General features: G+C 42.3%; 1 protein-coding gene across 3 annotated transcripts in view; it reads left to right on the forward strand.

The window, feature by feature from the left end:
- foxp1b (forkhead box P1b) overlaps positions 1 to 25,506 on the forward strand; it is a gene marked incomplete at its 3' end in the record, with an annotated part of 204,831 nt that overhangs the window by 50,716 nt on the left and 128,609 nt on the right. For all 3 annotated transcript variants that reach the window (XM_080460795.1, XM_080460796.1, XM_080460797.1), the window contains exon 3: positions 7,286 to 7,325. The remainder of the gene's footprint in view (positions 1 to 7,285; positions 7,326 to 25,506) is intronic.

A 25,506-nucleotide genomic window follows, 5' to 3' on the forward strand; every position in this document is an offset into this window, starting at 1 on the left:
TTCCAGGCCCGGGGTTGCCGCTAATGACACGGGTTGTAATTGTTTGTCAGTGTGATAATGTGTGATTTCCTATTTCCATGTGAAGTCGGACATTTGATGGAGGAGGGATCTTGTCAGGAAGACAAAGTGCCGTCATTTGTCAGCGGCTAAATGAGCTTCTCTCCAGACATCCTCTCGCTTTTCAATGGCGAGATCATATTTCCAGATCCTTTTATTCATTTTTTTTTCAGTTTAACATGATTTCCATGTAAAACCTCTGCTGCTCTCTGTGCGTAGAGTCCAAAAACACGTGTGATCGTGTGAGAGTCGCCTGAGGCCCTGTTTACGTGACAACGTTTTAAGTGAAAACGCATTGTTTTTGTTTTCAGAAGAGTTTAGGCTTTACATAGTAACATAATGAAAACAATGTCCGTTTGCACGGCAACGGCAGAAACACTGACAGAGATGTAGTTTTCATGGCCCCTAGTGGGTGGGTCCTGTTGTTGTTTGTAGGGAAACCAGTGCTCAGAGAACAATATGCTTTAAACTTGAATAATGGTGAGAACACATACATTTGTGTGGACAGTTGGATTGCTAATCTGGGTGACTCTCAACTATAGAACTCCCAAGTCCCTGGAGAACATGTACTGGGAGTGATGACACTCTGGAGGCAGCCATCGTTGTTATTGTCCATCTCCTCGCATGTGCAGAAGAAGGATTTACTGTGGCCGTGGTGTGCACGCGCAGTAGCAGCACTTCTGCCGTCTACATCGAGTCGGCGCGCGAGCGTTTCTAGAAAGTTGTGTTTTTGTTTAAAAAAAACTGTACCTTTTTGCCAAACTGCGATCCTGAGATGGGGATTAAACCGACATCGTTTGAGTCACTCAGCCAGCGTTGTGTGCTGACTTCTAGAAATCTGTCAACTGTATTTCCAAAAAGACAGAAGTGAAATTACTGTGTTTGGTAATCTTTTATTCTTAGTGTTTGCGAGCAGTCATCACTTCCTTAAAGCTGTTTCATCATCTTCAGAGGAAAGACTGTGACACCTCGTGTCACAGATATTCTCAGTTTAGTTTACGCCGCGGTGCTGTGATAGTTTCTCTCCTCTTTTGTCTCTGCAGTGATGTCAGAAAACTATGAGGCACATAATTGCTGCAATTGAAGGTCAGCACTACGGGCCTGCCTTCATACTTTCCAAAGTCTTTGATGTGGTTGACCCCCCCCCCCCGAACAGGCCTGCTTCTGTTTCTGATTAGCCTAAGTCCATATTGCAGGGTTGGGGGCAGATTCTACCTAGTTAACAGTCTAATGAGCTAAACAAAGGAGAGGTGCGGCGGATGGGTCTCCAGGGGGAGCTACTTATTGTCACCACTGCCCCTCCGTCTTCCCTCTCCTCTCTCCCTATCGATTCATGTCTGGTCGCACTCGTTGTGTAATCAGCTAAATGTAGCCTCTGCTTTTTCCTTATTATTACCTGGGTGCTTAACACCAACTCTTTTTTTTTTTCCCCCTTTCAAGGACAAATGTTGTAGGAGAAGGCAGATCCCGTGTGAAGTCCCCGAGCTCTCTGCGAGCGGCAGATCCCTTTTCAGCGCCAGCTGTTCTCTCAGATACACCAGGCCGTGCTGAAATTCTCTTAATATAATTCTGGGGGCTCAGGAGAATAGTGCAAAACAAGCGTGCCAGCGAGGAGAGCGTTGAATTTTTCATCAGTGGGCTTCAACTCGCTGAGTTAGTGGGCAGCGCTCTCATTCATGAGCAGATGTTCAGTGCAGTTACACTCTGCAGTTAATGTGAACTTACTGGCCTTTCTGCCATTGGCTGCAAGGACGTTGGCAGCGATCTGGCATCTGAGAATTGCTCCCCGTAAAAAAAAAAAAAAAAAGGCGAAAGCCTGGGTAGCGTTGCCCGGGCCTTTTTTAGCCACTTCCCAGCCCAGGAGCTGGATGGTGGACAGGGGGGTAGGCACTGACAGCCCATCCGTCTTCGGCCAGACAGTGATGAAACGCCCGCCGCTGTCCGCTCGAGGGAATCGCCATGAAATTCCAGCAGATAATTTTCACAAGTTTTACACTCACTTTTCCGGTAAATGGGCTCTGCGTGAAGCATTTTCAGGAAAGCCCTGAATCACTCCAGCACACTTAAAAGGGTACATTTCTGGACATACGGCACCTGTGAGGGGGTAGCAGTTTGGTCCTGGTTGGTCTGCAGCTGAAAGCAGCTGCTGCTGTGGTCAGCCTGGTGGGCTGCTTCCTCTCCTCGCACTGGAGCTTCAGACATCTGCACGGCCCGGCCTGGGTTTGATGTGGCCATACAGATCTGTAATAGTTTCCCTCTATCCAAGCAAAGAGCGTATACGTGACATCCAGTTCAGTGGGCGGCACGTCAGTCGTGTGGAGTTTGCGTGAAAGTCATCCCGGCGAGGTTGTGCATATGGGACCGAACCAGCGCGAATGACAAGCTCTTGTTTCCTCATTTTCACTTTCTAATTGGTCGTTTTCAGGTTGGCTTTACGAGAGCAAAACTAATTAGTGTTTCTAAATTCAGCAGGAAAAAAAAAAAAAAAGTGAGTTGACTTGATTGTTCTGGTTTCCTCTCGTGTGTCAGGCGCTCAACAGGAAAATAAGACTCTAATCATTTTCAAATTGCTCGTGTTTTCAAAACCCCCCAAAGCTGAATGTCACTCCTCGGTCTCCTGGCATTTTGTTTGGCTGGATCAGGGAACAGCGGCTGCCCTCTCGCCTCTCCGCTCTCATTGTAAGTCGTGGGAAGTGTTTGGACTTGGGGCCGGTGGAAAGGAAAAAAAAAACCAAAACAATGCGTTGTGTTTTAGGTGGGGTTGTTTCTGCTTTGATTGGAAACGTCCTGCTGACAGGAGCGAGCAAGCAAGTTTACAGTAGCAGTGACATTGGCGTTACCTTTATTCAAAGTCCTCCAGCTGCAGCGAGCCCTCAGGAAGCCCAGCGCGGGCCCACATGGGCGGCCGGGCGGCCCCGCAGAGAGCAGAGCGAGCCCTGTTTGAGTTGGCAGACGCTCCTCTCTCGGGGAACTTTTGCTGTCTCTGCAGAAAGGCCAGTGGCGGCGGGCTCAGGCGGGGCGGCGGTGATTCTCGGGCCAGGATGGGCTTTTCATTTTTTCCCCCACCTCTCTTCCCTTTCAGGAAACACATTTTGCCGTTTCTTGCCGGCGCTGAGGCGAAGGGGGCAGCGGGGCAACGGGACCTAATGACAGAGCTAGGCTGTGACCGGGCATGTCATCTCTAATGAACAAAAACATCCAGAGCAAGCTGTAAAATATAACCTATTTATATTTTCCCCATCAACACTGGCGGGATTCAGACTTCAGAAGGCAGTAATTAAAAAAAAATACTCGATCTGGGGTTAGGGAGGAGCAGTGTTTAAATGCAATTAGAGCAAATTAATTTGGTCTCAGTTACAGTTTTTTTGGAATGTGTCATTATTTGTTTAATCAAGGGAGTTCCTGTTTTAGATGCTAAATCTGTATCCACAGATATCTGAAGGGAGGCGGCGGGCTCTGGGACACCTATTTAATTCTGCCATAATGAATATTAATTTGAAAGTGACCTGTTTTGTGTCCCTCCGCTTTCCCACTCATACTTAACGCAGAGTTGCACATGTGTGCGTTTGTGTGCGGGTCTGTTTTACCTACATTGTGGGAACATGATCTGTTAATAGAGTCTGTATTCTGAGGGAATTCATCTGGGTTCATGTGGAAAAAAATATTCCAACATTTATGTAAAGACGTGTTTTAGTTCAAAGTTAGGTGAAGGTTTAGTTAGGGTTAGGTAAGTAATAGTTATTGTTAAAGTGAATCTGATGGAAATGGATGTAAATTAATCTCAGTCCCATGGAGGGATTAGAACTCTTTCTCGGACCTAATAACTGTGAGTACACTACACTTTAAAAAGACCTGTCCTTCCTTATGAGGGAAAAATCTACATTTGTAAGGGTGAAGATATGATTTTATGATACGTTTTTTGGGGTTCGGGTCAGGGCTACAGGCTATAAATCCTGTAAAATGAAACAACATGCGTATCGCAACAGCTATAGAAGTATTTTGGGCTTTTCACTGTATTTTGTGCCTGAGGGTTTCTTTAAAATTAACTTCATGTTGAGATTGTAGTAGTTTTGTGCAAATATAGACACTTTCAAAAACATATTCTCTGCACCACAACAAAGAAAAACTTAAAAGTTGACATCTAAATGTTATTTTGGCTACTACTATAGAGGTCCGCTCACTCAAGATTAAATGGGGCTAAACTCCTGAACTGGAATGTGTTTGACATCCCTGGACTAAAGGGTTCACACCTGATCACACACCTAATCTTAAACTGCGCGTAAATGTTTTTATGTTGTGTTACTCATCTCTAAGGTTTTATTTCTACTTGCTTAATATTTTATGTAGGGTAATTAAAGAAATTGGGACGGTGGGCGTGAGCAAGAGCTCTCTGGTGTGTGCCAAACAGCCGCTCTGAAGTGGTGGTCACGTTGTGTCGTGGGTCTGGCATGAAAGCAACCACACCAGGCACAAGCACCAACTGGCAGGAAAACTGACGGAGTTTCAAAGTTCTGAGATTAAAAAAAAAACAACAACCCAAAAAGTGTCCTGTAACATGATGAAATTTGCATTGTGGTTTGTTTCATGAACATCTCACATGTGGTCAAACATGGTTTTTGAGAAAGCAGCCAAACCAAGATTTTTCCTCCAAAAAACTTCATAAATGCGACAACTTGTAAATGCTGTGTTGGAAAACGCCTTCTATTGATTGCTCGGTACAACAGCAGCTCCGTATAAAAGTGAAAAGTATTTGCGTGGAGTAAATAAAAGACTGTTATGTAGTTAATAAAACAGTAAGCGAAAGTGCAGAAAAGGAAAATGTATAAAGTGTCTACTAAAACAAAGTCTTATTGTAGCCCCTCAACATGTTGCTCCCGGTGTCATCATGCTCAGTTGGTGTTGAACAGGAGCAGAAGAAGTAGCTACAAACACAGATATACTACAGTTTAATAATTGACATTATTTTGTTTCAGAAAAGTTTCATGTCTACGCCGCAGTGCAGGGCTGGGGAAAAAAATAGATTTAATCGTTTAATCGAATTTGTTGCTAAAAAGGATTTTTATTTTGCAGATTAAAGTTTTTTTCTCGCCACAGTTTTTGGGCATTTTTCGCATTCCGTTCTGCCATTGCTTGAGGGGTTCCATAGTTGCTGTTGCACTTTTGCTTAAACCTGGTTTAAAGCTTGAATTTGTTGAATGACAGAGCCACATTTACTTTTTGTTTTGGGATTGTTTATGAGCAATTTAACTCTGAAGACAATTACAGCAATAAAGTTGCACTTTTGACAATATATCTCATGTCTGTCGTCATTTTAAAGTGCATTGAGATAAACATTGAATCAAATCGAAACTCGAATTCTTTTTTTTTAGGCCAAATCTTCCAGCCCTGCCGCAGTGTTTTGAAAAGGATATTCATTTACACAGTTGAAACCGTGTAGTTAGCATGCCAGGGCATGGGTTGGCACTGTTTTTGTAATGAAACCACATACGTGTATGTACAGGGAACAATATGCTATAAACATTAACAATGGCAAGTGCACGGACACTGGCATAAACAGATGGTGAAGTTGCTACCAAACTACCAAGTCCCAGGAGAATGGGTTTCTTCACTTCCGATCCAATCCAGATCGCTGAATTTGGATACTATTCCGATACCAGAGCTGTTTGGTTTGATATTATTATTATCATGATTGTTGAGTTTATATGAGGCTGTAATAAACTCCTCTATACAGCCAAGTATGAAATGTAGGGATTTATGCATGTATTCTCTCAAAAGACAACTTGAGGTTAGTATAAGGTCAGAAAAGGAAGCAGTACAAACTATTTTTGTTCAATTTGGACAATATGGGGGTCGGCGTTACGTCATCATCTCATAATAAACTCATCATCTTATAATAAACTTGTCATAATCTCTCTCATAATAAACTTTAAAACCTCAGAATCACTTTATTAATCCCTGGGGAAATTCTTTAGCAACGCAGCACAAACGACTGGGACTATTTTCAGGGAGTTTTGCATGGAGTAGGACACAGCTTCACGGAGATCTGAATCGCCTGCTGACAGCGTGGAGGAGCTGCTTTTCATTGTGTTGATGCCGCGGTCAGTGCTGTTCTCCTCTGCGAGCTGGCGTTTTAAAACGGTGACGTCTGGTGGCAGAGAGGCCGCCTCGCTGTACAACGGCTTTGCAAACGTCCACGTTGCTCTGTGGTGTTTTCAGCGTAAATTACGTCCAAACAGCAACATGTTGTCATGAAAAGTTGGATAGCACAGTGCTGCTACATTAGCCTGCTGGCTGGCTGCAAACTGTGGAATGGATTTCCTGACTCGTTACTCCGCGTCTCATTGAGACCCGCCTCCCTTCAGGAAATCCAGCCCACAGTTTGCAGCCAGCGAACTGAGCAGCAGCAGGGAAAGACTTGTGGAGTCATTTCAACAGACAGTAAAGCACAGATGCGGCTTCATGGATCGGAAATCTTCACAGGTTGGATCGGAAATTTACAATCCGTGAATTATGTTGGTGTCGGAACCCGATACCGATAATGGATCGGCTCGGCTCCATCCCTTTATCTGGAGGCCGCCATTGTTGTTTTGTTATTGTCCATCTGCTCATGCGTGTGCAGAAGAACTATTTACTACGGCTGTGGTGTGCAAGCGCAGTATCAGCGTTTCAGAAAAGTGGTGTTTTCTGCTGTTTATATGGAGTTGGAGCGTTTTTAAAAAAGTTCTACCTCGGGATTAGTTTTGAAAAAGTTGCCTTTTGATCAATTCCAGTTGTTGTTTAAACAGGGCCGTAGTCCAGGCACGGTTCCCGGAAGACATGATAACAACAAATTGTGTGTGTGTGTGTGTGTGTGTGTGTGTGTGTGTGTGTGTGTGTGTGTGTGTGTGTGTGTGTGTGTGTGTGTGTGTGTGCGTGCGTGCGTGCGTGCGTGCGTGCGTGCGTGCGTGTGCGTGTGCGTGTGTGCGTGCTTAAGGTAGTGGTCAGATTAAAGCATTTCCATCATGTTCATAGCTGATGACTACACTCACAAACTAGTCTACCTAAATATGTGACACCGCAAATGTTGTTGAACAAAGTCAGTGTGGGAAAGTGTGTCTTCATGTTTGAAATAATTTCCACTGTTTCTCTTTTGCTTCTATTCTACCACCCCCCTCCCCACATTCTCTCCTCCTCCTCTTCTTCTCCTGTCCTCCCTGATCCCTGATGTGCTGCTTGCTGGTCCATCCAGGAGCCTCCAGTGGTGACGTCCCGTGGAGCCAGAGATCAAAGTAAGTGGTCCACACGCGTGTCCAAACACTTGTCGTGCAGCCACTTTTTGGACAATGTCTTTGCCAATGAAGGGTATTATATGGAGATTGTTCGTTTGCATGCTACGAGACGATAAGAAAGGTTTTGCATGGGAACCAAGTTCCTCATATCCCGGCACAGCTGCGCACCTCCATCGCTCTGAGGGCTGTAGAATGCAGCCGATGGTGACGGTGTCCCCGTCGGCGCTGACCGTCGGCCGTTGTAACGGTGAACCTGAAAAGTAAAGAAAATTGCAGATAGTGTGCCGGATCATGTCCGCATCCCCAGACTATCCGAGAAGTCATTACTCCTTGTGTGGTGTATAAACACGTCAAAAACAAACAATGACCCTGGGCAGACTCCACACCGCAAAACAATTTCAAAGCCTACAGTGTAGTGTAAACACAAAACATGGCTAACCTTCACGCAGGGAAGACTTCACCTTAAACCCGGTGTTTGTTTTATAGTCCCTGTCGACCTTGGTCGGATGTAGTTTACATCTCTCTGGTTCTTTTTAGGTGGACGCAGCTCCAGTTTTCTGCTGACATTTAGCTTGAGGCTTTGAGAAGCAGTGAGGAAAAGATTTCTCCTTTGGAAGCATCTATATGGTATTCGTTGAAAGCCGTTTTTGCATATTTAATAGAAAAAAGCAGTAAAATTGGCCATTATTGAACATCCAAGCCCTCATTAATCAGGATTTCTAATTAAAATTGATCCAAAATCATGACACAGGCATCACAGGAGGAATATTTGATGTTGTTTTAAAAGCAAGGGTAAATAAAGCCCTGTCAGGTGCAGATTCCCCACATAGGGACCCGACGTATCCAGTGATGAATATGTATTTTCTTTTTTCAGACTCCTCTGCCTCTGTGAGCTCCTTCACACTGAGCCGGGGGTGACTGTAAGGCGATGTGAACCCGTATTTTTAATAAAGCCCAGCTGCTGAATGATCAAATAGAGTCTCTAATTAAGGCCTGAGTGTACACCCATGTAAAATTCTCTCTGGAATGCTAACAACCTGTGATATTTCCAAAGGAATTTGCCGCGCAGGTCTCAGAGACGGGAGGGAGTGTGATGGTGGTGGTGGAGTGTTTGGGAGGAGGGGCAGAGCTCATGTGGCAAGCCAACATGTTGTTCACATCCATGTCAGATTGAGGCTAATGAAGGCCAGACTGATCCTTGGATGCAAGCCTTAAGTAAATGATCCCTCTTTGAATATATTAGAGCGCTACGGCAGCGGTGTGCCTCCCCCCGCCGTGCCAGCGCCGCTACGCGTCATCTCGCGGTCTGACGACAGGGCCAGTCGACACGCCGGTCACGGTGTTCGATCACAACCCTCACGGCCCATGTTCAGGTTTTGTTTTATCCACGGCGCGCACACACTTTCGATCGTTTCCCAGGCTAACGCGCGCCTGCAAGAACAGCTTGATCACAAATGGAAAGTGTGAGTGTTGTGTCATTTGACAATGTAAATGAGCCATCTCAACAATTTTTTCCCCACCCTCTTAAGTGGGATTGCATTTACATAACAGGCTGAGGTTTGATACGCAAATTGTCCTCTCGCAAACTCCTGTTGCAGTTGCATTTTTTTTAGTGCAATTCTGATTTAAACCATTTTTGCTATCTGAATAACTAAAAAAAGACACGCACACACAAGTAATAGTTAGGATTAAGAAAAAAACATCTCACAGATTTATGATTACACCAGCACTGTGCATGCAAATGATTCCTAAACTCGTAATTACAAAGCACTTTTGAATACTAATTGGACAGACAAGGACGTTGGACTGAAGCAATCCTGAATGGGCCCATTTTAAGCTACTGGAACGTCCGATTAATAAACACCTCTCTGTTTCTTTAGTGCTGGGCTGGCTCTACACTAAGGAAGACAGTGTCATTTGATTTTCGCTGATATAGCATGTGTTCTTCATAGATGGATGGATTGGATGGATCCAATTAGCCGTGGTCATCGCTCATGTATTAAAGCTGGCTGTGGAAGTGTTGCGTAGAGCAGTCTTCATTTTGGTAGTTTTGTGAAATGCTCCTGTAGAGTAGTTTAAAAGCCCATAAAGAGCACATTGTGAGGAATGCTCCCCCGATGCAGATTTGATTTACAGCTGAAGCAAATTTCCTCAATTAGACGTAGCCGGGAAATACTTGATCTTTGGCAGGTAGTGTACAGCGATGAGAATTCTTAAAGTAAACTAAAGTGACCAAGATCTATACCTTCTATCTTTTATATTATACACAATCAATGCTGCAATTACTTGCGACTTTTACTCGGGATTTCGTTCCCAGTTTAATAGTGGATAATGCATCTTTTAATACAGAGCACTCACCTTCTCCAGCTTATACATTTGTGTCGAGCTATGAGGATTGATAGCTCGTGGCACCAGCTGCACAGGTGCACCCGGCACCTCCCGAGGCCCCCTGACCCTCAACACGACGCGCACCACGCCGACCCTGTTTGTAAACACGAGCGGCGCAACCATGGTCACATTTGCCCCCGGTCGCGCTCGGCTCGCAGACGAGGCACAAGGCAACGTGACAAGCAACAGATGTGTCACACAGGCTGAAATCAAAACAGCGATCCAGCGCACTGTTATGCACGGCATCAGACACGGTGACGGTGACGCATGGGGGGGGGGGGGGGGGGGTTGGGGGGGGGGGGAGCGCTGCTGGCAGATGAGACAAGGCGAGCGCCTCCGCTGCTCCCAGCTTCCTGTCTGCAAGAGGACAGGCCTGTTTGTTGGGCCGCTTTGACGCTCCCAGTCAGTTTGTCATCTGGGGTGCTCGCTGCCGCTCTGATCACATGTACACACTGCATTCAAAGAGCGTCACATCAGCCCCGTGACAGGTAGGCTCCCAATGAGACAACAGCCGAAGGGGATGTCCTTTTCAATACACTGCACGAGTACAAGCTCACATTGTGCCAGCACAAAATAACAGCATATGACATCATTCTGAATGCTCTTATATCGTCTTTGTTACAGCTTGGAAGATTTGACAGCGATGCCTGCTTGCAAGGAAGAGGACTCACATGGTTTTTTTTTTCTATGGTGTCCTCCTCATGCAAAATGATCGAACAAGAGCTTAAAATGTAGAGTAATATACAGATCATTATTAATTTGAATTAAGGGACTTTTAGGCCCTGTTAACGCAACAGCGTTTTAATGAAAACGCTTTTGCTTTGGTTTTGGTTTCAGAAAGATTTCGCATTTGCACAGCAGCGTTTTGAAAAGGATGTCTGTTCCAAACGATAAAGCAGAAACAATGAAAATAATGTGTTCAGCATGCCAGGCCACGAGTTGGCACTATTTTTTTAATGAAACCACACATAGATGTGCAGAGGACAATACACTATAAACAGAAATAATGGTGAGTACACGGACATTTGTATGGACAGACGACCAAATTGGATTGTTGTTCCGGGTGACTGTAAACTAGAACACTATCCCGTTCCAGGAGAATATGGACTGGAAGTCATGACACTCTGGATGCTGCCATTGTTACTGTCCACCTAATCCAGCATGTGCAGAAGAACTATTTACTACAGCGTTGGTGAGCATGTGCAGTATTGACATTTTCAAAACGTTGCTTTTTTCTCCCATTTCCACCGAGACAGTCGGAGCGTTTTCCAAATGTTCCACTTTGAGAGCGTTTTAATAATAATAATAATAAGAAATTTGCTTTTTCAGTGACTCCGAGTGGCTTTAATCAGACCCTCAAAACGCAATGAAAGACTTTCATTTTCACTTGAAATTGCTGTCGTGTAAACAGGGCCTTAATCCGAATGAAAATGCATGCTCATAGAGAAAGCATGAGTTAGTAATTGATGTCTCTTTCCGATATTTTTCCGAAGTTGACCCCCGACATAGAATCACATCGTCTGAAATCATGCAACATGAACAGCTGTAGCGTCAGTGAAACTTCCACCTTGTATGAAATGCAACATACATTTAAAATGAGGGCTTTTAATCCGAAAGAGATACCGGCTGCTGGAGAAGGTAGAGCTGAGGGAGGATTGATGTCACAACCTGATCTTCACCAGAAAGCTGCTTCGCTTTGTTGCGAGCCCGCTCTAATGGACTCGTGTTGTTCACATCATGTGAGCTGATTGTTGTTTGACAGACGCGGTGAAAAATCAGACTTTGTATAAAATGCTAAACCGCTTTTAATTTCAAATGGAGGCCTTTAGTCTGAAACAGATACACGCTGGTGGAGAAGATAGAAGTGATTAAGTGAGCGATATCACTCACCCATCAGAAGACTGAACTCACATTTACTGTACTCATGATGTTGACTAAGTGCAAGATGATTGTGGTTTGACAGTAGCAGTAAAACCCAGTAGTAAATGCTACATACATACAGTGATGTTACTTCCTAATCCTCAGTCAAAATCTCCTTCGATTCCAGATGTCTGCAGATTGTATGAAAATTAGAAATGAATAGGTGAGAGATGTCTGTAGTAAGATTTGTTTTGGTGGGGCTTAAAGAAAAGCTCACCCAAGTCACATTGAATCCATGTTTATGTGTCGCGTCAATTAAAAACACATTGTGTTTGTTTATCATTTCAGAAAAGTTTTGTTTACACAGCAATGGCTGAAAACAGTGTTTTTTCATGTTGAGCCACTAGTGTGTGCTGTTGTTTGTTTTTCTGACGAAGCCATGCAAACAGAACAATAACGCTATAAACGTTAACAATTGCGAGTTCACAGACATTCGTATTGACAGACGGCAGTAGAAGTAGATTCATAACGTCCGCTTTATGTAAGCTGATTGTTATCCAACAAATAATGTGAAGCAGATACAGGTGGCTTGGAAAGGTAGAAATGAGGGAGCGATTTTCACCAGAAATGATCTTTCCTCCTGATTGTTGTGTTTAACAGCAGCAGTGAAAATGTAGCGTGTATTTGGTAACATGTTAATAATATGCTCAGTATCTTAATCTGCCCCTTGCCACTGCCCCGTAGGCAAATAGTGCGGCTCCACGCCGAGCTGTGGGGAGAAGCAGGCGTCCATCATCAGAACAAGTGAATGAATGAAGGTGCAGCAACAGCTCCTTGACTGAGCGTGTACTACAGTCCGTCACCCCACATCTGTTTACCACTCCGCCAGCCGCACCAGTGTTTATATCCACGGGTGTAATTGAGCTATTTTCCCGAGGGCAGCTGTAACCCACACTAAGTTCTATCCCAACTTTCCATTAAAGCGTGGGGGGAAGTTTTACTGATCGTAATCACGCACAGCAACACCGCTATGTAAATACGACTTATCAGCTTTGCCAATTTGGTTAAGTGGCATGTACGTGGGTGATTCATACGCCCAGCTCGGCGGCTCCGACACAGGCCACATACAGCAGTCATTTATTAAACATAGGTAACTTGCATTGTTAACAAGTATGTATGCAGAAAGGACTCAATCATAAAAAATTACAGCAATCGTGTTGAGGGAAAGATGCAAATACCCTCACAAAGTATTCAAGCGGCCACGTGGGCAAAGTTAACTGTCGGCGAGCAGCGTGTATGGAAATCGAGACCGGAATATCTCGATCTAAAACCAACCATTTAAATTAACACCAAACAATGTCGTGCATTATGCTTTTAGCATTTGCATACAACTCTGTTTGCTGCTGTGAGCCGGGGTTGAGACGCGGAAGAGAGGGGCAGCGAGATAGTGACGGAAAACAGAATGAAGGATACGAGGCACACAAACAAAGCCTTTGTCTGCCAGCCATAGGAAAACGACATCTGATAAGTTTTAATGCTCGTTCAATTTCACAGTTTAAAAGTAATTTGTACCACTTTGTTTGACTGCTGTTAAAAGTTTGTGGCAATGCAACTCCGTCTGCTCACCTGAATGGTCACTTGTATGTGTAATGGGCAATCCAATTAATATCAGTTTTGACACACACCAACAACTTAATAGTTTTAATAGTTTTATCTTACCCTCTTAATGTAAGATTGACTGGATTTATTATTGATTATGTGACTGTAGAATTACATCTGTTTTTCATGTTATAAATGTGCATAAAGCTCTATTTCTCAGTTGTCTGGTAGTGTTTGAATTGTTCATATATGAAAAACAGTATTAATGCTGTCGTTATTACAAGTGTCCATAGTAGATTCAGTCAGTGCCTACATGGTATGAATATAAAGGTTAAGAGTTTCAGCTTGTTTTATTTTATATATATATATATATATATATATATATATATATATATATATATATATATATATATATATATATTAGAATCCAAAGTCTATGTTTCATGAGATGGGGCTGTGGGGTTTCCAAGGCGCATATTTCTTCAAGAAATAAAAGGTTTTGGTGTCTGTTGACATGACAACGGTGCTTGGAGAAACTGAAAACACAACTTTTTGAAAATGCTCCGACTCGGTATCTGTGTTAACGGGAGAAAACGCAACTTTTCTGAAACGCTGCTTCTGCACCCCACGGCTATAGTAAATAGTTGTTCAGCACCCAATACACAGTAGATAACACAGTAGATGTACAATAACAATAATGTTTGCCTCCAGAGTGTCATGGATCCCGGTCCATATTCTCCTGGGACTAGGTACTTTTATAGTTCAGTCACCGGGAATAGAATTCCAACTTGGTCGTCTGTCCATATGAATCTCCCATGTACTCGCCATTGTTCATGGTTGTTGCGTATTTTTCTCTGCACGCATGTGTGTGTGGTTTCACAACAACAACAACAACAACAACAACAACAACTACCACTAGTAGCCCAAAATGAAAACGACATTGTTTTCAGCGTTTCTGCAAAACTTTTCTAAAACAAAACTGCAAAAACAACGAGTTTTCACTTGAAATGTTGTGTAAATATTACAAGGTTTTTTTTCGAAAGATTGTAAGATTATTGTTGGTGGTTCAAAGCTAAGTAAGTGTAAGTTACAATGACTCTGTGTGGTAATCTCTTTGTTTTGTGGTTTTTGGGCAGCATTCCCCCCCCCAAAAAAAAAGCTGGACAGACGTAGCACTGAGACATGGTCATATTTTCTTAGTTTACATCCATATTGTTGTCTGAAAAACATTGAATACTCACATATCAGTAGCTGTACACCCAAACACAAAGATGAACGGACATTAATTGACAAACAATGGCTGAAATATTTGAGAGAAAAAGAAACTAACCTGACATTAAGGACAGTGAAGAAAAGGCCGTCCCTCCTTTCCTCTCCTCTTCCGCACCCTCCTCATTGTCTTGGCAGCGATTCTCTAGGTCAAACTCTGAGTGGACAGAAGGCCAGGAGAAAGCTCTGTGACAGGGTTAAACACAGTGAAGGATGGCCGGCCCAAACCTTGACATCTGTAGCCACCGTCCACATGCGCTGTAATTAGGTCTGAATCTGTGACTTTTTAATTCTATATGCTGTGCCAATAACGGCTCCCTGTAATGAATGTTTGAGGGAAGGAGGGAGGACCGGACTTGATGGCTTTTTTTTTTTACATCCTTGGGGTTTAAATTTAGCCGGTGTCATTGTCCGGTGGGGTGATTAATAGTTTATCAGTCTCAGTGATACATCTACATGAAATATCTCCATCCATTTGTCATCAAACTGCACACTGAAATTGGTTAGATTTTCAATCAGGCACAGTTTAGGACAAGGGGGGAAAAAAGGAAAATGGCAAAAGGAAATGGCCATCAGAATGAACTCGCATGCAGGTGTTCAGTAACCCAATACAGGATGTCGTTTGTGAATTAAGACGAAAAAATGACACTTTTGTGGGTCTTTTTTTAGGCGGCTAATTAGATTGAGACCTCAAACGGGGCACAATATGTAGCCTAAATGTGGTTTTAAATAAGCCGGAGGTGTGCGGCAGTGAAAGAGAAGAGGGTGGGGGCTGACCAGCGAGCCAGAGATTGGCTTCTCTGTCAAATAAAGATTAGGCCTTTATTTCACCATCTAATCCCTGTAAATCTCTCATGGAGGAACTTGGGCAGTCTGTACGTCTTCTTTATCTCTGAAAGTGCACAAGTGGATACAGCAACTGGGGGTTTTAAATCTGGATTAACAAACCAGATTAAGATAATTAATTTGGATTTGTGCTTAAAAAAACAAAACAGGAATTCACCAGGTCAAAACCCATGTTGATATAGGATATCCATCTGATTTAAACTGAACAATTTGGCCCCTTGAGCTTTTGATTGGTTGACCTTGACTTTCTTTTTGTAACCAACTATCACTTTAAAGTCTCCCGTCACATTTTCGAGCATAAATATTACTTCAATTCTTAGCATTATAGGCTAAGAAGCTACATTGCACTTTTACCTACAAACACAGTCAGTGATTAGATCATTCCTTTTGGTTTGGATTGAAAAGTTAATTGAATAAAATAGACTAAGTCAAAACTTGTGTGGATCGTAAACAAAATGCTGGGCTGTTTTTAATTTGACCCCCAACTTTCCACAGTTTGCCGTGTTTAGCTGTATTTGTGCTCTTAAGTGTTTGTTTCTTTTCTCTCACACTTAAGTTATTGAATAGATGCAGTTTATCCCTCCATCTGAACTATCACACAACATTTTTTTTATTGAATTATTAATGCCTGCATTGAATTATTGAAGGCAGATAAATTCTGATCAGATTAATATTAACTCTGTGTGAAATATTAATGATCAGTGTTGAAAACGATGAGCTTACAAGAGGCTTAATTTCATCATAAACAGACAGTATTGGCGGCGTGAAGTCAGATGTGCTCCGGTCCTTTTTATTAATTCTTTTTTCTTTTTTCTTTTTTTTTAACGCGTCTTCCCCCCGGAGGCTTGGTGAATATGAAATATTGCAACGGTCCACTTCTGTGCTTAGAAGCCGAGCTTGTGTCATTGGCCAGTCCTGCCCCGGGGCTGACAGCGGTGTCACAGGAGGAGGGGGGATGGGGGCGGGGGCGGGGGCGTTGGCGGGCAGTCACTGGGTTACCTTTGTCACCTTGTCCACACATGACCTGAACTACGGCCAGGGGAAAAGTTACAAAGATGTTGTGCTGATCATATCAAGCTGGCCCTCTTCTTTTTTTATTTTTTTCCTCTCCTCTGCTGATTGGTGGAGCTCCTTTAGCTCCGCCCTACACGTCGTGGTGACTTTACCTTTCCTCGCCTTGATATTTGTCTTTTATCACACGAACTGGCACAGAGCAGAGTGAATTTCATCATGTGAGCCTGGAGCAGGTTAAATCTCCTCTTTTGTCAGTTTTGATTAAAACTCTCTTTAGATTAATGATATTCAGCAAAGATTTGATATATCATTTGCCAGTCTTTGGTTTGTTATTACAGTTGGCCCCATTGTATTTGTAAAATATGGAAATCAGACAAAATAAACCATTCTTGTAACATAATGGTAAGCACCTTGAAAATATGGTTACATTAATTATGTTTTAAATGCTAATGCGAGTGAAGACCATAATAACCAAGACATGAAAGGCTCCCCCCATTCAAAATCTGATAGCCAGGGAGAAGCAAATTATTTCAAATATTTGATATTTAAATTATTTTTTCAAATGAACTGAGACATGAGTAGAGCCGAGGCGAGTAGTTTCCCCTGGTGATCCTCCGGGCTCCTTTGTTTCCTCGGTGTGTCTCCAGCTCATTAATGTTCTAAGCATGTGAGAGAACCAAACCAGACTCCATAACCCATAGCTGGATGACACCTCGGGCCCAACACACACACACACACACACACGCACACACGCGCGTGTGTGTGTGTGTGTGTGTGTGTGTGTGTGTGTGTGTGTGTGTGTACATATATATATATATATATATATATATATATATATATATATATATATATATATATATATATATATGTGCACACAGTACATGTACACACACACACTGAGAAAAAAAAAATCCCTCAGCTGTTTAAAGTCCGTTGGCTCTTTCAGGAAGTGATGGCCGCCGAGCCGTCCTGATTAAAATGACAATAGTCTAATTAACTCGACCCCAGTGTCAGTGCACTAAACGGCTGATGGCCCGCCAGTTCCTGTTTGAAAACCCTTTGTCTCCCTATCGTCCAAAAATGTGACTTTTTTTCCCAGAAAAATGCCTCCACCCCATTTGACAGGATTTGCTAATGGCAATTATTTCTCATAAGCTAATTAAATCTAGAAGTTTTCCATTCTGTCTGTGTGTGTTTTTTCCCCCCTTCCTCCTGTAGAAAATTATTTCGCTCTGTCCTCCAGGGATTTGTAATTTTTGGGGTGTAATATCACAAGCACCTTCATGCCTGAAGTCCATTGTCGTGAATTGGTCTGAGAGTGTCATTTTATTTCAGATATTTTCAGTCAAATCCATGTTTCACAGACCCAGAAATTAGTTAAGAGTTTTGCTCATCGATTTACTTTGTCGCATTTATTTTGTGTGTTTCAAGTATGAATGAGGGACAATATAGGACGTAAACTCATCATTAAGACAATACCCAGTAAAATGTAATATTTGCACCCACACGTTATTGGGGAACTAACTAGTTGCTTAAGTTTTGTAAAAGTTTCGTCCTCATCATGTATACAGATAAGTATCAAGTCTTATCAAGGAAAAATCAAAATAGAACAAAAAAGTCCATTACAGCCACACATAATAGGTAAGACAATGAATATCCCTTTTAGATATTTAATTATATATTATCAGATTTTTGTTGTCCTTTCATATTCTAAAATAATACCAGTGTGGTTCACTTTAATCTTTTATTGAAAATACTTGGCATTACTGTTACTGTTACCATTGTTAAACTCCATCAGCGCATCAGAATTAATGGATTAACTGCTTCATTTGAAGTGGCAGCTGAGAAAAAAGTGTAATTCACCCCGTTATGGTGAAACGTTTGAAATGTTTGATTACCCCACAGATTACATGCATTAAAAGCCATAAAGCTGAAGTCAAATGGTGAAAAAGATTAACATTAAGAGCCTTTTTCTTATTAAGATGAATGTTCTGGTTTGATCTACAAAACCTGATGACTAACACTGAACTCTGGTGACTTGTGGTCAGGAGGTCAAACATCCTGTTAGAAAGAGAAACCTAAAGATGGCACAACAGAACATAAAACGTCTGAAACCTCTGTGAGAAACAGGATTTAAAAAAATCCAGCCTCTTCTCCAGCTACCATTAATCTGTTGCTTTGTTTGATGGACTCATCTTAAAGTACCCAGAAAGGGAGAAAAAAAAAGAACAACAACATTAAAAAAAACAACTTTAATGACCAAAGAAGAAGCTGCTTTTTGTTCTAGTATCCTTCTGTTGGTGATTAAGGTCTATAGGGAGATAATTACGCTTTAGTCTGGAGTTAATGAATCGAAAACTTCTCTTTTCTTGTGAAGAGGAAGGGCAGATCTTTTGTGCCGCTATCTGCAGACATCTCCCACCCCTGACAGGGCACACAGAGAATTGGTTTTGTTTTAAGGTTGCCGCCGCCCCTCCACCCTCCTTCCTCTGCTGCCTGTCACTATGCGGGCTGATATGAAGGATCTGTGAACGGAGTCAGAGTCGGTGAGGTCTGCCTCGGCTGAACTGCTGCATGCATCCGTCTGGAAAACATCTCCTCAACTGCTCATCGGGAATATCTGCTCATTTGAATAGAAGAAGGAGGGTTGTACTTTTATTTTTGTAAGATCAGAACATAAAAAAAAAAAAAAAAAGCTAATCTAGTAACATACCACAGGTTTCTGTGATATCGTTTTATCGTGGGGTACCATATTTTCTGGATTATAAATCACACTTGTTTTAATTTTCTTGGTCATATGATTCATATTAAGAAACAAATTGTAAATCTAAATAAAATACCACCTTGGACAAGTAGATGTCGCTGTATGACAATAGAATGCTACTACACCACCACCGAAAGGCCTCCATTACTGCTCTATTTGACTGACCGCATGCACATATCTCTCACCCTCCCTCCTGCTTATTTAGTTGTAAACAAACATGGCGGCTGCGTAGTGGTACGACCCGCGGTCTATGTTCTAGTTTTATCGTCCATATCAGTAGTTTAATAGTTGAGACTCACCCCTGATAGCAACCGATGCGTCATCAGTCCATGCAGATGTCGGGTTCTCTCCATTTTCCTCACGTTTATAGTGTATTGTTCTCTGCACACACGTCTGTGTAGTTTCATAACAAAATCAAGCAACAGCGACCCTCCAGTGGCCCGGCATACTAACTACATCGTTGTCTCTATTGTCCGCTGCTGCAGTGTATAGGCCCATTAGGTGTCGTCACGTGAAACGTTGTCGTGTAAACAGGGCCTCAGAGAGTGGAAACAACAACATTTTAACAAAAAAAAGATAAAATACACAGCAGAGAGAGTTTGAAGCGTCTGAGAAACCTGTGAGGAAAAAACCCCAGCTACAACTGCTGCCGTGATGAAGACAACAAAGAAGGCCGATTGTCGGCTAAAAACCCGCTAGCCCGAGCTGAGGAACAGATTCACAGATGGTTGTAGGCCCCGTTTACGCGACAATGCTTTCAAGTGGAAATGAAAAACCCTTTGTTGTGTTTTGGGTGTCCGTGTACGCGACAGCGGTCCTTGGCTACTGAAAACACAGCTTTTTGAAAATGGCTCTGACTCCATCTCCACGTAAACGAGAGCAAACACAACTTTACCGAAACGCTTCGACTCTGTCTCTGAAAATGGGGGACAACACAGCTTTTCTGAAATGTTGCTACTCATGAGCTCCACAACATGTTAAATAGTTATTTTGGAACCTGTGCGAGTAGACGGACAATAACAACGATGTTTGCCTCCATAGTGTCATGACTCCCAGTCCACATTCTCCTGGGACTTGGTATTTTTACAGTTGAGAGTTCGTTTTCATTGTTTCTGCATTTTCCGTAGGAGCAGACACGCTTTTCAAAACATTGCAGTGAAAACGCAAAACCTTTCTGTACTTTCAACGTTACCATGTAAACAGGGCCTGAACAGTAAAGCCGACAGAGGATAGGCTTCGTACTTACTAATAATTCAACTTGATTTAAAAAAAACGTCATGTAAAGTTGTACGTATTTCATCACATCCCACTATTGGATACCAAATTCACCATTTTTCATTACGAACCGATTTGGTAGATGAGTGAATAAATGGATAAACTTCCATGTGTTTACACGACCAAATATTTCTTTGTCTTTCAAACTTCTCGTTCCGACAGGTGTGCATGGGTTAAGTATGACACGACTTGAATTGCGTTCCATCTAAAATCTTTGTTGCAGGTTTTGCCCACAGCTGTGCTCAGTTTCACGCCTCCATCCCATCCTTTTTTTAAACGGAAGCTTTTTATCTACCGGGCCTGGCGTCGTGCTCTCGTCTGTTTCACCAGCACACCTGTTGGCATGCTCTGATACGATTTTGTGTTAGAAATGATTCAATATTACAATGTTAAAGTCTCAGCTTTAACATCCTCTAACTATGCAAAACAAAGTTTCAAAGACACACCGGGGGTCAAGCTTCTCCCATCTCAGTGACATAACTTAATCTGTACATACTGTACCTTGAAGTGCATGTTCTTGCCTTCAGACTCGTGGTCGAACATTGAAGGAATTTTACAGATTGGAGGCGACCACGCGGCAGCGTGAGAGCCGTCCGCATCAGGTGACTGCGGACGACTTGGAACACGTGGGGGTGTTGACCACGTCTGGAGTCCAGAGAGCACATTTCAATCTGTCCTTGTAGAAGTTCACATCTGGAGTGAGAATTTGTGTATATTTATTGTGTGTGTGTGTGTGTGTGTGTGTGTGTTTGTGTGTGTGTGTGTGACTGTAGGGCAGCTCCTTGGCACCCCCCTTCTGCCTCTCACATTTCATCATCTGCTCTGCAGCGCCGCGGTGCTCCGGCACAAGTCGGCCTCTCTGGATCCATCTGTTGTTATTATTTTCCACTGATAATTGGCCTGAACAATGGAATGCTTGTGTCCCCCTCGCCTTTGAAACCCTACACCCTGTTTATTTTCCAGAGGTCTCATAGCTGCACTCTCTTTTCACTCCCTATCTTATCCTCTCGGTCTAACTCACTCACTCACCCCCCTCAGCTTCTCTCTCTTCTTTATCTCACCCTCCTCCTCCTCCTCTCAATCCATCTCAGAGGAAATTAAGAAAAAAAATTACGTCTTTGGGTCACTCTGCATCCTCTCTTTAGATTTTTCATTCTGCTCGTTTAAAAAAAAAGAAGAAAAAAAAAGCTTTTGACAGGCAGTTTAAGGAGTTTTATTCCCAGCACACACATTTTTGCATCCCTGTCTGAAAGAGTAGAACAAAGTGGGATTTGATGAGATAGTTTGACGAGAAAGATTCTCCACAATGGAGATACAGGTCAATTCATAACAGTAATTGGCAGTTTGGTTGTTGATCTATTGATTTATTGTTTATCTTTAACTTGTTTGTGCTTTTGTACCTTTGACTTCTTCTCCGTTGCCTCCTGTGATGTATTCTTGAATTCGTCTCTCCTTAACCTGAGACGTTGGTTTTTTTTTTTAACGGATTTAATATGCTCTTCTTGCGGGAGCGCCTTCTTTGGGTTGATCTTCTCCGTGCAGATTTACACAGCTTCCATCAAAAATAGAAGTACTGTGGATTCTTTGCAGGGTGAAGCGCTGGGCTTTTTATGGGAGTCGTCTAAAACACAGTGCTACAAGCGGAAACACGAGGATCATCTGGAGCGGCTGTAAATTTCTCTTGAGTGTCTCGTGCAAATTAGGGCTTCATCCAAAACTACCAAGAGCATCGCCAAAGCAAAAACAATTAAATAAATAAACAAATCGTTAATTTCTTCATCCGCCATTCATCTCATGCTCACCATGGTCATTTCATAACTTTGTAACTTGATTGCCAATGTCCCATTTTTCAAACCTTTGAAACTGTTCTGTTCTCCTTCTTGGTTTTCAGAATGGTTTTGAGTTTATTTTTTTGTAGATTCAAAGTGATTCTGATCGGTTTCCATTCTAAAGTGTAATTCAATGACACCCTAAGGTCCCATTTACATAACGATGTTTGGAGGGAAAATTCATAATTTCCGTGTTCTTGTTTTAGAAAAGTTTAGTGTTTACATGACAACTTAAAAAAAAAAAGTGTCCATTAAGCAGAAACGCTGAAAAACAGTACACCAAACCACAAGTTGGCACTGTTGGTTGTTTTTGTAAGGAAGCCACACACACACACACACACACACACACACACACACACACGCACACACACACGTGCAGAGAACAATGCGCTATAAACAGTAACAATGGCGAGTACACGGACAGGCGACCAAGTTGGATTGTTATTACGGTGACTCTCAACTCGAAAGCCTCGTTTCCATCGTGCAGTATGTGCCGGGACGGTACGGTACAAGGTTTTGTGCTTCTCCACTGACAAAAGTTGTGGCGAGTACAGAAAGTACCACACCCAACCGTTGCTCCTTTTCATCACCCCTTAACCAGGTACCCAGCGCATTGCTACGGGTTCCATAAAGAGGGTGCGGTGATCTACTTTAGCCACATTACTTTTTCCAAATGACTATTTAGGTACACAATTCTTAGTTTCCAAAAAAATGGCCCAAAGTGACCAGCACCTGGATGATGGATGTTGCTTTAAGTTAAATTAAATTTCCTGTTTCTCCTCCAGGATGTGTGCTGTGAAGAGTAAGGATGTATGAAAAGATCACAAGGTGTACAGTTTTTAATAGGAAAACACCATTTAAAGGAAGCCAATGCCAAACATTGACCTACTTCCTTAATTAAATTGGATGTTTTAAATTTTAATTAGCATTTGAGGTTGTAATTAAGCAGCTTGATGTTAAAAATCTTCACACTGTCAGTTTGAATGCGGAGTAGGTAAAAAAAAAAGAAAAGAAGTGATGATTGAGAAATGTCTTTTTTGTCCTGCTCTTCTCATTAAGAACACTTCTTTAGGATTGAGGAAGTGTTTTCTTTTTTTTTTTCGACTCCCCTCCTTCTTCCTTCCTTTTGTTCTGCCTTGTGTGACCGTGTTGATGTTCATTTGTTCTGCCTGCTCTTGTCTAATTAAAAGAGGCTGGGACAGGTAGAGCTCTCAGCAGGCATCTGCTCTGTGCCAGTTCTTCATTTGCTGAGTGTTTGTGTTTATGCAAAAGGGGGCCTCTTCCTGCATATTTAATCCCGAGCAAGGCACCGGCTTTTGTTTTGTTTTGACCACATACCTTTAGTCCTTCTCTACACGTCAGCCTGGACTGCACTGCCTGCTCTCTCTCGCTCTCTCTTTCTCTTTCTCTTTCTCTCTCTCTCTCGCTCTCTCTTTCTCTTTCTCTCGCTCTCGCTCTCGCTCTCGCTCTCGCTCTCTCTCTCTCTCGCTCTCTCTCTCTCTCTCTCTCTCTCTCGCTCACACACACACACAGCCGTGAACGCGCTTAACTACCACACACTACTTCAGCTACTCCATACCTGCTACTTTGGCTGCCAGCTTTCTCCTCTCCTTCAGAAGTGGATATCAAACACTCAGCACTTGGAGGGAATCTGCATCAACACACACTTTCACCAGCACGATGAAACTCACTCTAACTGTTCACCGGTAAGTCTGTGAGGATTTCTTTATCCTTACACACGTTCGCTCTTCTTCTTCACCCCCCCCCCCCCCCTCTTCTTGCCTTTTACGGGACGGTGCTGGATTAGTGCGTTTGTGGGCGGGCTCTGCGAGTGATTGACAGAGCGCAGGGTGGAGATAGCCGCAGGTTTCGTTTTGAGTAGAATTTATGGCAGCATGTGCAGTACACATTCACAAAACCTGTGTGGCGTAATAAAGCAACGTGTCTGGTAAATATAAACTACTGCACTGTAAAGATTAAGCATGTATTGAGAAGACTTTCAGTAATTTGTCATCCATTCATTGCAAAGTAGTCGGCTACTTCCTGCTTCTTGAAATGTAAACTTGCCTTATTTGTATCGTTTTGATTCATAATTTGATTTTAGTGACTTCAGCATCCTCATGAGCATTGTGTGGAAAACACAAGATATTAACGTAATCGTGTTGCACCACGTCCGGAGGTATGATTTGTCTGAAAACACAACTTTTTGTGTTATCCAAACATGTGTCAACATTTTGAAAATGAAAAATTAGATCGATCATTGGTCCATAGATTTAGTCCCACCTGTGTGGATTCTGGAGATATAATTCCTCAGCATCTTGGAAAGAAATTTGTTTGCATTCCTCCTCTCTGCTTCAGCATTTGAACACATCAAGACGAGTCAGAGAGTTATGAACCAATCAGAGGCTGCCTTTCAAAACGTATAGACCACATTGCATCATTACGGGGCGTAATACAAACCGAAAGTTAGGTGTGAGTTGTGTACTCGAGCCGATAATTCACCATATTTTGTTGAAAAAAGATGAATTTAGGCAAAATTGGTCGGTGAAAAGTAATAATGGTTATTATACACATTTTTTAGACGGCCTTGAGCAACACGTCCGCTATTTTTTCTGCCGTCTTTTCCGAAGATCGACGCTCGCTGCCTGAAACCATGTTGCTGTTTAAACGGAAAACTTCTTTGAAACGAAGAAACGCAAGAACGACATGATTTTACTTGAAACATTGTCGTGTAAATGGGGTCAAAATCGAGATTTAAAAAATCTGTAAATTCTTCCTGTATCCATTTCAAAAATAAAAGCCCAGTTTTATACAAAGTTTTTGATTGGTCCAATAGTTTGTATCTGTTGTATATTAGGTTACATCTTGCCTCAATCATTTTTCAGTTTTATAAATTCTTTTTGTTAGAACTGTTGTTACTCGATAATCTTTGAATGAAACATCACTTTTTGGAATTTGAAGTTCTTGTAGAAGAGATTACGGAAAAATTACATCCAAGCATTACGATCGTATGTTTGGAACATCTCCTGAAGATTTTGTGATTGTGTTAAATGTCATAAATCTGGTAACAATCTTTTGATATTTTTCACATAGTTTTACAAGAAGATTTGGACGATAGATGACTGCATGGAAAAATGATAGAATTAAAAAAAAAACTAGAATTAAGAAAAAATAATCAATTAATAGTAAAGATATGTGAATATGTATTCATATTTGTTTATTTAGAAGTGAGTTTCAGCATTTCAAGGTGTTTGTTACCCACATTTTGATGTATGTTTGTATTTATGTATACAGAGAGAGAGAGAGGAAATAATGAACTTGATGTATCCACTCATCC

This window comes from Lipophrys pholis (genome assembly GCF_963383615.2).
Source record: "Lipophrys pholis genome assembly, chromosome: 4".
In the NCBI taxonomy this organism is placed as follows: Eukaryota; Metazoa; Chordata; class Actinopteri; order Blenniiformes; family Blenniidae; genus Lipophrys; species Lipophrys pholis.